At 42.9% G+C, this 15,374-nt stretch overlaps 1 protein-coding gene across 2 annotated transcripts in view; it reads left to right on the top strand.

Moving 5' to 3' along the window:
• kdm5ba (lysine demethylase 5Ba) overlaps positions 1-15,374 on the top strand; it is a 254,050-nt gene that overhangs the window by 144,534 nt on the left and 94,142 nt on the right. The window lies entirely within an intron of this gene.

Below are 15,374 nucleotides of genomic sequence, written 5' to 3'. Positions count from 1 at the left end.
ATAAAGGTCTGTTAGTTTGACATCAGTAGTAGGGATAGTGTTAGAATCTATTATAAAGGATGTGACAATTAGACACTTGGAAAATAATGATACGCTGACTCCGTCCAATCGTCGATTTATGAAAGGGAAATCATGTTTGACAAACCTGTTGGGAGTTTTTTGAGGAAGTTACTTGTAGCATAGATAAAGGAGAACCTGTGGATGTGGTGTCCTGAATTTTCAGAAGGCTTTAGACAATGTCCCACACACAGGAGGTTAGTAAACAAAATTAGAGCACATGGGAGTCGGGGGAATATGTTGGTATGGATTGAGAATTGGTTAATGGACAGAAAATCAAGGGTAGGAATAAACTGGTCATTCTCAGGATGGCAGGCTGTAACTAGTGGGGTACTGCTAGGATCAGTACAACCTATGTAAATGATTTGGATGTGGGGACCAAATGTAATATTTCCAAATTTATTGATGACACAACTAAGTGGGAATGTAAGTTGTGAGGAGGATGCAAGGAGGCTTCAAGGGGATTTGGACAGGATAAGTGAATGGGCAAGATCATGGCAGATGGAGCATAATGTGAATAAGTGTGAAGTTATGCACTTTGATGGATATATCAGAAAGGCAGAATATTTCTTAAATGGTGAGAGGTTAGGAAGCATTGATGTCCAAAGGTACCTAGGTGCCCTTTTTAATGAGTCACTAAAAGCTAGCATGCTGATACAGCAAGCACTTCGGAAGACAAAATGCTATGTTGGGCTTCATTGCAAGGGGATTTGAGTACAGGAGTAAGGATGGTCTTGCTGCAATTGTATAGAGCCTTGGTGCGACTGCAACTGGAGAATTGTGTGCAGTTTTGGTCTCCTTACCCAAGGAAGGATATACTTGAGGTGTTAACCTGGTGAAGCTACAACACAGGACTACTTGCATGCCAAACAGCGAAAGCTGCACGCGATAGACAGGGGTGAGCAATCCCACAACCAACGGATCAAATCTAAACTCTGCAGTCCTGCCACATCCAGTTGTGAATGGTGATGGACAATTAAACATCTAACTGGAGGATGTCATTCCACAAATATCCTCATCCTCAATGATGGGGGAGCCCAGCACATCAGTGCAAAAGACAAGGCCAAAGCATTTGCAACAATCTACAGCCAGAAGTGCGGAGTGGATGATCCATCTCAGCCTCCTCCGTGGTCCCCAGCATCACAAGATGCTAGTCTTCAGCCAATTCAATTCACTCCACGTGATATCAAGAAACGGCTGAAGGCAGTAGATGTTGCAAAGGCTGTGGGCCCTGAAAAAATTCCAGCAATAGTGCTGAAGAATTGTGCTCCAGAACTAGCTGCACCCTTAGTCAGTGTTCCCATACAGCTACAACACTGGCATCTTCCCAGCAATGTGGAAAATTGCCCAGGTATGTCCAGTATAGAAAAAGCATGACAAATCCAACCCGGCTAGTTACCGCCCCATCAGTCTACTCTCGATCATTAGCAAAGTGATGGAATTGGTTGTCAATAGTGCTATCAAATGGCAATTATTCAGAAACAACTGCTCACTGATGCTCAGTTTAGGTTCCGCCAGTGCCACTCAGCTCTTGACCTCGTTGCAGCCTTAGTCCAAACATGGACAAAAGAGCTGAACATTGTACTCCAACTGCCATGATCTTGCCCATTCACTTATCCTGTCCAACTCCCCTTGGAGCCTCCTTGCATCCTCCTCACAACATACATTCCCACTTAGTTTTGTGTCATCAACAAAAGAGGTGAGGTGGGAATCAAGGCAGCATTTGACCAAGTGTGGCATTAAGGAGCCCTAGCAAAACTGGAGTCAGTGGAAATTGGGGAAAATGCTCCACTGGTTGGAATCATACCTCGCTCACTAGCTCATCTACCATAGTCCCAAAGGACCATACGCATCTCTCTCCATTAGCGAGAGAGACATTTTGGCTACTCGTAGCTTGAGATGCGCCATTCCACAAGCGTGGTGCAAGGCAAGGAGGCAGGGCGTCTGAATTACCATAGCTAGTGCAGGGATTGAACCCGCGCTGTTGGCGTCATTCTGCATCACATTCTAGCCAGCTGAGTTAACCACAACCCCCACCCACCCCCTTCCCCGGCACCCATCCTAAGCCCCGGGGTCATACCTAGCACAAAAGAGGATTGGCAGGCTGTTGGAGGTCAATCATCTAAGTCCCAGGACATCACTGCAGGAGTTCGTCAGGGTAGTGTCCTAGGCCCAAACACCTTCAGCTGCTTTACCAATGTTCTCAGAAGTGGAAATATTCACTGATCATTACACAATGTTCTGCACTATTCGCGACTCCTCAAACTGAAGTAGTCCCTGCCCATATGCATCAAGATCTGGATAACATTCAGGCTTGGGCTGACAAGTGACAAGAAACATTTGCACCATGTAAGTGCCAGGCAATGACCATCTCCAACAAGAGAGAATTCAACCATCTCCTCATGACATTCAATGGCATTATCATTATTGAATCTCCCACTTTCAACATCCTGGGGGTTGCCATTGACCAGAAACTGAACTGGACCAGCCATATAAATACTGTGGCTACAAGAGCAGGTCAGAGGCTCGGAATTCTGTGGCGAGTAACTCACTTCTTGATTCTCCAATGCCTGTCCATCATCTACAAGGCGCAAGTCAGGAGTGTGATGGAATTAATCTCCACTTGCCTGGATGAGTGCAGCCCCATCAACACTCAAGAAGCTCAACACCATCCAAGACACAGCAGCCAGCTTGATTGGCACACCATCTACCATCTCCAACATCCACTCCCTCAACTGCCGCCGCCACACAATGGCAGCAGTTTGTACCATCTACAAGATGCATTGCAGCAACTCATTTAAGGTTCCTTTGGCAGCACCTTCCAAACTCACAACCTCTACCACCTAGAAGGACAAGGGCAGCAAATGCATGGGAACATCACCAGCTGCGAGTTCCCCTCCAAGCTACACACCATCTTGACTTGAAACTATATCGCTGTTCCTTCGCTGTCATTGGGTCAAAATTCTAGAACTCTGTCCCAAACAGTACTGTGGGTGTACCTACACCACAAGGACTGCAACAGTCAAGAAGGCAGCTCACCACCATCTTCTTGAGGGCAATTAACAATGGGCGATATAAATTCTGGCACAGCCAGTGATGCCCATGCCCTCTGAAAGAATAAGAGAAACTTACTATCGAGGGAATACAACAGGTTGGGTTTGGAGGATTGTCTCATGAGGAGAGATTAAGGAAACTGGGCCTGTATTCTGTAGAGTTTCAAAGAATGAACCGTGATCTCATTGAAACTTACAAAATTCTTGCAGGATGTGACAGAGTAGATGTAGATAGGATGTTTCCCCTAGTAGGTGAGTTTTGAATCAAGGAACAGACTCTCAGAATAAGGAGGCAGGCCCTTTAGACTGACATGAGGTGGAATTTCTTTGCTCAGAGGGTGGTGAATCTTTGGAATTCTCTACCCAGAGGGCTGTGGAAGCTCAGTCATTGAGCATGTTCAAGACAGAAGTTGATAGATTTCTGGGTACGAATGAGAAGAGATATGGAAATAGCACAGGAAAGTAGCGTTGAGGTAGATGATCAGCCATGATCTTAACTGAATGGTGGAACAGGCTCAACAGGCTGAATGGCCTACCCCTGCTCCTATGTCCTAACATGAATTGTATGATCAAACCTTCCTTTGTATAATCTTGTTAAAAGAACATCTGAAAAAGGATACCATGTTATTCCAGTGATGGAGACATCAAATAACTACCTATCTTGTGGCTAATAGCTGGGAATCATGGTGCTTTATCTTTCAAACAACTTTCTTTCTGCCAGATTTTATGAAGATCAGCATCATCTCTTAAAATACCTCCAAATTTAAAGGTCAGCTTGTACATGTAACATGCATCACAGAAACATTCATGACATTCAGGATACCATGCAAAAAATATGAAATGAACTAAACTTTAATCATATCTATCCCAATGCAATCATCTAAATGGAAATGCTATCAAAAGGATGACCAGAAACACTACTTCAAAAGGGAGATAAACAGAAATAGTCTGATATTCATTTGTTGTACTTGCTGTTCCGGATAATGGTCACAACAACCATTACTCTGGTTTTGCTAGTCTTGTATCTTGCCAATCCTTTGTGACATATCCATATCATTTTTCAGTGTTATTGGCTATACTCTGATCACACAGTTTCCTCATCAGAATGTTTGTTTCAAAAAATTTCAGTTGGTGAAACACCTCTCTGCCTTTTACAAATCCATGCTGGCTCTCCTTAATTGACTCAAACCTCTCCAAGTGCCTGTTAATTTTTTTCCCTCATTACTGTTTCTAAAACCATGCCTAAATTGATGTTAAACTGACCGGTCTGCAATCACAGACCTGTCTGCAGCCACTAGGGATGTCCTAAAAAAGAATTCTGAGTGTCATGGGGCAAAATTTATTGCTTGGACAAATATGGATTGATTGAGGAAAGCCTCGTGAATTTGTTAATGACAGTTTGTATTTAACTAACATGCTTGAATTTTTTGAAGATATAATGGAGAGGGTTGATGAGGGTAATGGACTTCCAAAAGGCATTTGATTAAGTGCTTGTCAGCAAAGTCGAAGCCTATGCAATTGAAGTTGGATATATACATATGTATACTTATCATGGATTGACTGAGTGACAGGAAACATAGGAATGGCGATCAGTTGTTTTAGGACTGGAGGAAGGTATATAGTGGGGTTCCTCAAGATTAGGATCCCTGCTTTTGTTAATATCTATTATTGACCTAGACTTGGGTGTACAGGGCACAATTTCAAAATTTGCAGATGACACAAAATTTGGTAGTACTGTGAACTTCGAGGTTGACACAGATAAACTTCAAGAGTATGTAGGCTATTGTAATGGGCAGACAAGTGTTAGCTGAAATTTAATGCAGGGAAGTGTGAAGTGATTCATTTTGTAGAAAGAACGAGGAGAAGCAATATGAAATAAAGGGTATAATTCTATAGGGGGTGCAGAAGCAGAAAGCTCTGTGAATGCACAAATCATTGAAGGTTGCACAACTGTAGAACTGGTCAGGTGGCATCTGGAGTACCATGGCCTCTTTACTTCAGGAGGGGATATACTTGCATTGGAAGCAGTTCAGTGAATGTTTACTAATCTGATTCCAGGTATGAAGGCGTTGTCTTATGAGGAAAGGCTGAGCAGTTGGCCCATATTCATTGGAGTTTAAAAGAATAAGAGGTGATCTTATTGAAACATATCAGATTCTGAGGGGCTTGACAGGGTAGAAGCTGAGAGGATGTTTTGCCTCATGGGGGAATCAAGAGCTTGGGGGCACAGTTTCAAAATAAGGGGTCTCCCATTTAAAACTGAGATGAGAAGGAATTTATTTTCTCAGGGGGTCATTAGTGTTTGGAATTCTCATCCCCAACGAGCAGTGGAGATTGGTCATTGAATATATTCAAGGCTAATTTTTGATCTACAAGGGAGTTGAGGGTTATGGGGCACAGGCAGGAGAGTGGAGTTAAGGCCACAGTCCGACCAGCCACGATCTTGTGGATCAGGTTCAAGGGGCAAAATAGCCTACTCCTCCTATTTCTTATGATAAGGTGGCAAGACAAGTTGAGAGGTGGTTAATAAAGTACACAGGACCCTGCGTTTTATAAGTAGGGCATAAAGTATAAAAGGAAGGAAAAATACATGTTGTCGAAGCATTTTCTCTTGCGCTCATCAGGACAATTCGTAGGAATACCAAATGTAAAAGGAACAACAATTTATACTTCACGAGAAGAGAGTGCCGATTGGTTGGCAAGTGGACTCTGTTAGAGGTGTTGCCATGGCGAATGCAACAGTTAACTGATGACTGACAGTTAACTGCCAAGCTTTGTCTAAATTCAAACCAGGCAGATTGACACTGATTGGTCAAGGCATTGCCCTGGGGAATAAACCAGAGAATAGCTGTCACCTATTTTGTTTACATGAAACAGGCGCAAAGAACAGGGCCCTTTGTATTAATATATATAACTTCTGGCATGCGTAAGTGCGCCGTACTGCAAGTCTGACTCATAATCTTGAATTGGTTGTCAGCATAATCCTTAGCACGCCTAGGATTGTTTAGCAAATGTTGTCCAATCGCAGAACCACATCTAATGTTGGACACAGTGTTTTGAATCTTGCAAGCACAGCCTGGTTCGGTATGGTCGGTAAATTGCCTGTTGCAAACAGCCAAAGGGACATGCTCTTTGATACGATCTGCCAGTCTTTGGGATGTACAGCCTACGCACCTAGCATCACACGGCACTGAAATTCATATACCACATTATACATTTGTGTGATGGGCAGAACACCTTCTTGGCTTGACATCCTGTTAGTGGCAAATACCAGTTGTGTTACTACTGCATAGTAGCAGTGTGAAATGGATAGCTCCATCTGGGCCCACTTGCCAACCAATCAGTGCACTCTTCTCATGATTTATAAATTGTTGTTCCCTTTACATTTGGTATTCTTGTGCATTGTCCTGAGGAGTGCAAGATGTTGTTTTTCAGCAATACTCAAGTTCTGTACTTCTTTATGCTGGTGCTCACCCCCACTACCACCTGAGTTTAAACCCTCCCCACCACAGTAGTGAACCTCCCCATGAGGACATTGATCCCAGTCCTGTTGAGGTGCAACCCACCCCTTTTGAATAGCTGCCTCCTGTCCCAGGACTGGTCACAAAGCCCAGGAGTCTGACCCCCTCCCACCCCACCTTACACCATGCCTCAACCCACGTATTGATCTATTTCAACTCTTACTAGCGCATGGCACTGGGAGTAATGCAGAAATTACTGCCTTTATGGTCTCACTTTTTAACTTCCTCCCTAGTTTGCTGAATATGTGCTCATAGGACCACAATACCTGCTCCCTCTATGCCATTGGTACTACTGTGTACCACAACTTCGGGATCACACTTTTCCCCTCATAGAATATTCTGCACCTTCTCCATGACATCCATTACCCTGTAACCAGGGCAGCAAGACACAATGACGGTTACAGAAATGCCAGTCTGTTGCCCAAACTATGGAACCTCCTCCCTGTGTATTCCCTTGCCCGTTGGTGCAATGTTCTGGACTGCACTCTTTCAAGGTGTCATTGCTCCCTGCAGTCATAAAATGATTGAATTTCACATTCAGCTTGAGGAAGAGAAGTCTGGATCTAAGACTAGTGTTTTAAACTTAAATAAGGGCAATTATGATGGCATGAAGACAGAGCTGGCTAAAGTGAATTGGGAAATTAAGTTGAGGGATAGGTCAGTAGAGATACAGTGGCAGATATTTCAGAATACTCACAAAAGATGCATTCCAGTGAGAAAGAAAGGGAAAGATGCACCATTTTTAACTAAAGATAGTATCAAATTGAAAGAAAAAGCATTTAATTCCACAAAGATGAGTGGTAGGTCAGAAGATTGGATAGAATATATAGAATGGTGAAAAGATTAATAAAGAGGGAGAAATTAGAGTACAAGAGAAAACTAGCTAGAAATATAAAAGCAGATAGTAAGAGTTTCTACAGGTATTTAAAAAGGAAAAAAGTAAGTAAAGTGAGTGCTGGTCCTCTAGAGAGTGAGCCTGGGGAATTAATAATGGAAAATAAGGAAATGGCTAATGAATTGAACAGATATTTTGTGCCTGTCTTCATTGTAGAGGACACAAATACCATCTCAGAAATGATTGTGAATCAGGGGATGAGAGGGAGGAACTTAAAACAATTACAATCACCAGGGAAAGGGTATTGAGAAAACTTTTAGAACGAAAAGCTGACCAAGTCCCCAGGTCCTGATTGGCTTCATCCTAGGGTCTTAAAATAAGTGGCTGCTGAGATAATAAATGCTTTGGTTTTAATTTTCCAAAATTCCCTAGATTCTGGAAAGGTTCCATCAGATTAGGAAAAAAGCTAATTAATCCTCTACTCAAAAAAGGTGGGAGACAGAAAGCAGGAAACTACAGCCCTGTTAGTTTAATATCTGTCATGGGGAAAATGTTGGAGTCTGTTGTTAAGGACGTTATAGCCAGGCACTTAGAAAATCTCCGTGCAATCGGGCAGAGTCAACATGGGCTTGTGAAAAGGAAATCATGTTTGACTAATTTATTGGAGACCTTTGAGGAAGTAACAAGCAGCATGGATAAAGGGGAACCTGTGGGTGTGGTGTACTTAAGTTTCCAGAAGGCATTTGACAAGGTGCCACATCAAAGGTAACTACACAAAATAAGAGCTCATGGTGTAGGGGATAACATATTAGCATGGATAGAGGATTGGTTAGCCAAAAGGAAACAGAGTAGGCATAAATGCATCATTTTCGGGTTGGCAAGATGTGACGAGTGGAGTGCCACGGGAGTGCTAGGGCCTCAACTATTTACAATTTATATCAATAATGAAGGGACCGAATGTATGGTTGCTAAGTTTGCTGAGGACACAAAGATATGTAGGAAAGCAAGTTGTGAAGAGGACGTAACAATCCTGCAAAGGGATGTAGATAGGTTAAGTGAGTGCGCAAAAATTTGGCAGATAGAGTATCATTTGGGAAAATGTGAACTTGTCCACTTTGGCAGGAAGAATAGAAAAGTAGGATAGAACGTTATTTAAATTGAGAGCGATCGCAAAGTCTGAGACATCTAGGTGTCCTGGTATGTGAATCTCAAAAAGTTAGCATTGCAGGTGCAGCAAGTGATTAGGAAGGTAAGTGGAATGTTGCTGTTTATTGCAAGGGGACTGGAATAAGTAGGGATGTTTTACTATAGTTTTACAGGCATTGGTGAGACCACATCTAGAGTACTGTGTACTATTTTTGTCTCCCTATTTAAGGAAGGATATAAATGCATTAGAAGCAGTTCAGAGAGCACAACTGATTTCCTGGGATGCGGTGTTATCTTATGAGGAAAGATTGGACAGGTTGGGCCTATATCCATTGGAGTTCAGAAGAATGAGAGGTCATCTTATTGAAACATTAATTTCAATAAGATCACATGAGGGAATGACAGGTTGGATGCTGAACGGATATTTACCCTTTTGGGAGTGACTGGAACTAGTGTATACAATTTAAAATAAGGGGTCTCCCATTTAAGGCGGCAGATATGAGAAGAAATTTTTTCTCTCTCAGGGTTGTGAATCGTTGGAACTCTCTTCTCCAGAAAGCAGTGGAGGCAGGATCATTGAATATTTTTAAGACAGAAGTAGATAGATTCTTGACTAACAAGGGAGTCAAAGGTTAGCAGGTGTAGGCGGGTGTGTGGAGTTGAGGCCATGATCAGACCAGTCATGATCTTGTTGAATGGCGGAGTAGGCTCAAGGGGCCGAATAGCCTACTCCTCCTCATTTGTCTGTTCGTATGAGCTGAAGCAGGTGGAGACATTTCCTACACATGTGGTCCTGCCTGTCCCACATGCTGTCTGATTGTAAACAATAGGTTTCAGCTGCCCATCCATGATACAAAGAAAAACAAAACCTTTGCTCCCTAATTTAGAATCTAGTTAGTACTTTGATTGAAATTAATAGTTCAAACAATGTCTCAACACTCTTATGACTTCACTTACTATTATACATCTAGGACTAATTTTTTTTTTTAAATTTCACAGCACCTAGTTTAGACCAATGCCCTGGTTTAGAGGGAGAAAGAGAGCAGAAAAAAAGCTACTCATGCAAGTCACTTAGCTGTAGGGGTAATATATTAGCTTGGAAAGAGGATTGGCTAACCAACAGAAAGCAGAGAGTCGGGATAAATGGGTCTTTTTCTGGATGGCAAGCTGTAACAGTGGGGTGCCACAGGGCTCGGTCCTTGGGCCCCAACTATTTACAATCTATATTAATGACTTGGATTCAGGGATAGAAGGTACTATAGCTAAATTTGCAGAGGACACCAAAATAGATGGGAAAGTAAGTTGCAATGAAGAAATAAGAAATTTACAAATGGATATGGACAGGTTAGGTGAATAGGCCAAAATTTGGCAGATGGAGTTTAACATGGATAAGTGTGAAGTTATCCATTTTGGTCGGAAGAATAAAAAGACGACTTATTATTTAAATGGAGAGAAACTTCAGAATGCTTCAGTGCAGAGGGATCTGGGTGTCCTCATGCGTGAATCGCTGAAAGCTAGTATGCAGGCACAGCAGGTAATAAGGAAGGCAAATTGAATTTTGGCATTTATTGCTAAAGGAATAGAGCATAAAAATAGGGAAGTGTTGTTGCAACTATTCAAGGCATTGGTGAGACCGCACCTGGAGTACTGTGCACAGTTTTGGTCCCCTTACTTGAGGAAGGATGTAGTTGCACTGGAGGCGGTTCAGAGGAGGTTCACTAGATTGATTCCAGAGATACGGGGCTTGTCAGGAGAGATTGAGCAGTTTAAGCCTATACTCGCTAGAGTTTAGAAGGATGAGAGGAGATCTAATTGAGGTATATAAGATGTTAAAGGGGATAGACAAAGTAGATGTGGAGCGGATGTTTCCCCTTCTGGGGGCTTTCTAGAACGAGAGGCCATAGTTTTGGGCTAAGGGGTGGTAGATTTAAATCAGAGATGAAGAGGAATTACTTTTCTCAAAGGGTTGTGAATCTGTGGAATTCACTACCTCAGAGTGCCGGGATGCTGAATAAATTTAAGGAGGAGATAGACAGATTTTTAATTAGTAATGGGTTGAAAGGTTATGGGGAGAGGGCAGGAAATTGGAGTAGAGGCCGAAATGAGATCAGCCATGATTGTAATGAATGGCGGGGCAGGCTCGAGGGGCTGAATTGCTTACTCCTAGTTCTTATGTTCTTATGTTCCTGTGATGTTATGCTTTTGATATTTTTCGGCCGCAGTTCCTCTGCTCCCATCATCCACTCCGGTCTCACTGTTCCTGGTCTTGGGCCTGCTTAGCTGCCGCTTTTTTATCCACCCCTCCTAGTCTTGGGCCTGCTCGGATACCATTCTTTTATCCACTCTGGTCTCTCTGATTTGCAACTGCTTCTCCTGACTGGAAGAGCACTGGATTTCATCTTTGTGAATGTGTGCACATGCACACCTAAGGTTCATCAGCAGTGTGTAGAACAGGCAGATTATGATTGCATTCAGTGTGCAGTGCTGATCTGAGTTAGGGGAGGCAGTGGCATAGTGGTAATGTCAGTGGACTAGTAATCCAGAGGCCCTCTGGGAACACAGGTTCAAATTACACCACAGCAGCTGGTTGAAGTTAAATTCAATGAATTAATTAATCTGGAATTAAAAGCTAGTTCCAGTAATGGTGACAATGAAACTATCCTCAATTGTTGAAAAAACTCATCTGATTCACTGATGTTTTTAGGGAAGGAAATCTGTCGTCCTTACCTGGCCTGGCCTACATGTCACTCTGGACCCGTAAGAACGTGATTAACTCTTAAATCCCTCTGAAATGGCCACTCAGTCATACCAAACAGCTACAGAAAAGTCAAAAAGGAATGAAACCATATAGACCACCTGGCATCGACATAGGCACTAGAAAGGACAGCAGCACACCCAGCCCTGTCGATCCTGCAAAGTCCTCCTTACTAACATATGGGGGCTTGTGCCAAAATTGGGAGAGCTATTCCACGGCCTAGCCAAGCAACAGCCTGACATTGTCTGTAAGGTATGATTCCGTGGGCATGACTATGTCCTGGACACGACCATCATCACCTCTGATTTTGTCCTGTCCCACCGGCTGGACAGACTCACCAGTGGTGATGGCACATATGGGAGGGAAGGAGTTCCCTGGGAGTCTTCAACATTGACTCCAGACCCCATGAAATCTTATGGCATCAGGTCAAACGGGGGCAAGGAAATCTTCCGCTGGTTACCACCTACCATTGCCCTCCTCAGCTGATGAATCAGCACTCCTCCATGTTGCCATCCTCACTGTATATACGAATGTGAATTAGGAGCAGAAGTAGGCCATTTGGCCCCTTGAGCCTGCTTTGCCATTTATTAAGATCATGGCTAATCTGTTTGTGTTTCGAATTCTACATTCTCATCTATCCCCGATAATCTTTGGTCCCCTTGCCTAACAAGAATCTATCTACCTTTGCCTTAAAAATATTCAATGACCCGTTTCCACTGCCTTCTGAGGCAGAGCTCCAAAGTCACACAACCCTCAAAGAAAACATTTCTCCTCATCTCTGTCCTAAAAGAGCAACTCTTAATTTTAAAACCGTGCCCCCTAGTTCTGGACTTGCCCACAAGAGAAACATCCTTTCCACTTCCACCTTGTCAAGACCATTCAGGACCTTTAGATACTTCAATCAAGTTGCACCTCACCCTTCGAAACTCCAGTGGAGTTACCATCCCATCAGCCTACTGTAAATCATCAGCAAAGTGAAGGAAAAGGTGTCATCAACAGAGGTGTTAAATGGCACTTGCTCAGCAATAACCTGATCACAGACTCAATTTGGGTTCTGCCAAGGCTGGTCAGCTCCTGTCCTCATTACAGTCTTGGTCCAAGCATGGACAAAAGAGCTGAACCCAAGAGAGTGAGTGCCCTTAACATCAAGGCAACATTTCACTAAGTGTGTCCTCAAAGAGCTTGGAGGTGTGACATTCAGTGAGGATGTAACTGATCCACTGTGACGAGACAGATAGGTCAGTAGAATGGACAGACAAATGGCAGATGGAATTTAACACAGTGAAGAGTGAAGTTATGCATTTTGTTGAGGTGGGGAGAGACAGTATGGTCTTAATGGCACTGTTCTAAATAGTGTGCAGGGACAGAAGGACCTGGGGTTCACATGCATAGATCTTTGAAGCTGGCAGGAAGTATTGAGAAAGTAATTGGCAAAGCATATGGGATCTTGGGCTTTATAAAGAGAGATATTGAGTACAAAAGCGGGGAAGTTATGCTGAAGCTTGATAAAGCTCTGGTTAGGCCACAGCTAGAATATTGTCACCAGACTTCAGAAAGGATGTGAGGGTCCTTATGAGGCTGCAGAAGAGATTTGCCAGAACGGTTCGAAGGATAAGGGGTTTTAGCAACAAGAGAAGCTGGGGTTGTTCTCCTTGGAGCATAGGAACTTGACTGGAGATTTGGCAGAGAAGTACAAGATTATGACAGATTTATATAAGCTAGACAAAAGAAAGCTGTTCCCATTAGATGATGGTTCACATAGGGTACACAGATTTAAGGCTTTGGGCAAAAGATATAGGGGGTTGTGACTCCGAGAATGTAGAATAGTAAAAGAACAATGATTTCATAAGGAAATTGGATGGGCACTTTTGGGAAATAAACTTCTCGGGTTGCTGGAATAGAGCAGGCAAGTGGCACTAGAGGGGATTGCTCACACAGAGAACCTGCATGGACTTGGTGGGCTGAATGGATAGCTCCTTCAGTGCAATAATGACACTGATTTTCTCTGACTCCCTTCAACTTTGCTTTAATTTTGTTCTCCCTCCATTGACTTAGGAGCTTCCAGTTTTTGAGCATTTGAAATTAAAAATAACAAGGTTTGGATTGTAGTGAAGGGAGAGGGGAAAGAAAAAAGCGCATGCTTGATGCCACCTGTACCTTCTAAGTCAAAAGATTTGAGAGGTGAGGGAGAAGTGCGATTAGAGGGGATGGAGATATCCTTATTTTCAAACACTTCAGCTGTGGCAGTGACTGTGGTGTCAGCAATTGCACTTAATGGCCATCACAGTCTCTTCCATGAGGCATAGAAGATATAGGTGCACCTTCCTTCCTCCAGTTAGTTCCTGCAATCTCCAGTTGTGTGCTACCTTCTACAAAAAGGTGTCCTGCAATCTATTTGGGTGTTGTGGCTGTCATGGTTGAATAGCTGCCATGTGTGTAAGCCGTGAGGTGTAGTTGTGAGGCGTGGGACTGTACTAACTATAGGAGGGTGATGTATGCAACCCTCAACCTTCTGACTGAGTGTTCATGCAATCCACACTAACATTACATTTTACTATTTTGAACCTACGAATGTTGTCCAAGTCTTGCTGCATGTGGGGAAGGACTGCTTCAATATCTGAAGAATTGTGAATAGTAGAGAATACTGCAAATATCCCCTTTTAACCTTGCAATGCAAGAAATTAATGAAGCAATTGAAGATGATTGAGCCTAGGCAATCCCCCTGACGAATTCCCGCAGCTGAGATGATTCGCCTCCAACAACCAAAACTATCTTTCTTTATGCTGGGGATGACTCCAGACAGTGGAGAGTTTAGCCCTGATTCCCATTTAATTTCTGATTTACTCAAGCTCCATGGTATCATGCTCAGTCAAATGCTGTCAGTGTCAGGCACTCTCACCTCTCATATTCTTCAAGGGCTGGATTTTCCTGCCCCAATACCGGCGAGCATTGCCGTGGGCACGACAGGAAAATTTGGAGAGGCGTTAAAAGTGAACGGTGTCAGGGACCAGAAAACCCCATCCCAAGTTGCAGTTTGGAAAATTGGAATACATCTTGCATTCTTCTCTTCTGGCTGTGTATTTAAATATGATGTTGGCCTTGTTTATTGCTGCTCTATATTGATTGGAGGCTCTGCGCCATGTTTACAAGGACTCCAGTCACTTTTTTTCATGGCTATTTCAGTACTATGTACATAGAATAATTATCCCCTATTTTTCCTTCCAGCATGCTGTAATTTGTACTGGGCTTCACTATATTTCATAAGCCATTGTTCTCACTAACAAATTTTGTCCAACTCATTCTTTAATTTCGGAACTGCCTCTTCTGACTTCACAGCCTCCTAGTTGTATCATCTGCAAATTTCAGAATCCAGGTCATTTATGCAAATTTTATACTGGTTCCAACACCAACTTTTGAGTCACTCCCATCTCAACAAAGCCCCTTAACGTATACTCAGTTTTTTTACCCACCAGCCACTGCCTTATCCATGCCTAAGGCTTACCTTGAATTGCTGCAATTCTGAATTTAACCATAACTTTCCATGTGGAACTTAGCACCTTGGCTTCTAAAAGACCTTTAACAACCTGTCAGTAGGGTCTTCTGCCATCCACTTGTTATGTTATCACCTCAAAGAAGTTGATTGGTCAGCAGGATCTCCCCCTCCTGAATCCATTTTGACTGCTGTTCACTTGGTTATTTGAGAAGTATGTATGTACTCAGCATCTACGTATTCTTTGTGCAGTTTGTGTACCCATCACCCACCTACTCCCTGCGCAGTGTCTATATACCAGAACCCATCTAGTCCCTGCGTAGTGTTCTGGCTTTACTTAGTTGTTTTCCAAAACTAAAAAATTGTTGAAAAGAAATGGCAAGAGCCCTATATGCTGCAGTGAAGAGGAGTTACATTCTTGTAATGTTTCTGATAAGTGTCTGAGCTTACTATATATCTGTCTTTGGTCCTGCTAATGCAAACACTATTGGTGATATAAAAGGTTCGATTGCATGTT

This window comes from Cetorhinus maximus, chromosome 8 (assembly GCF_964194155.1).
Source record: "Cetorhinus maximus chromosome 8, sCetMax3.hap1.1, whole genome shotgun sequence".
Taxonomy (NCBI): Eukaryota; Metazoa; Chordata; class Chondrichthyes; order Lamniformes; family Cetorhinidae; genus Cetorhinus; species Cetorhinus maximus.
The sequence above is the reverse complement of the archived record's forward strand: the minus strand, read 5'-3'. Positions and strand labels throughout refer to the sequence as shown.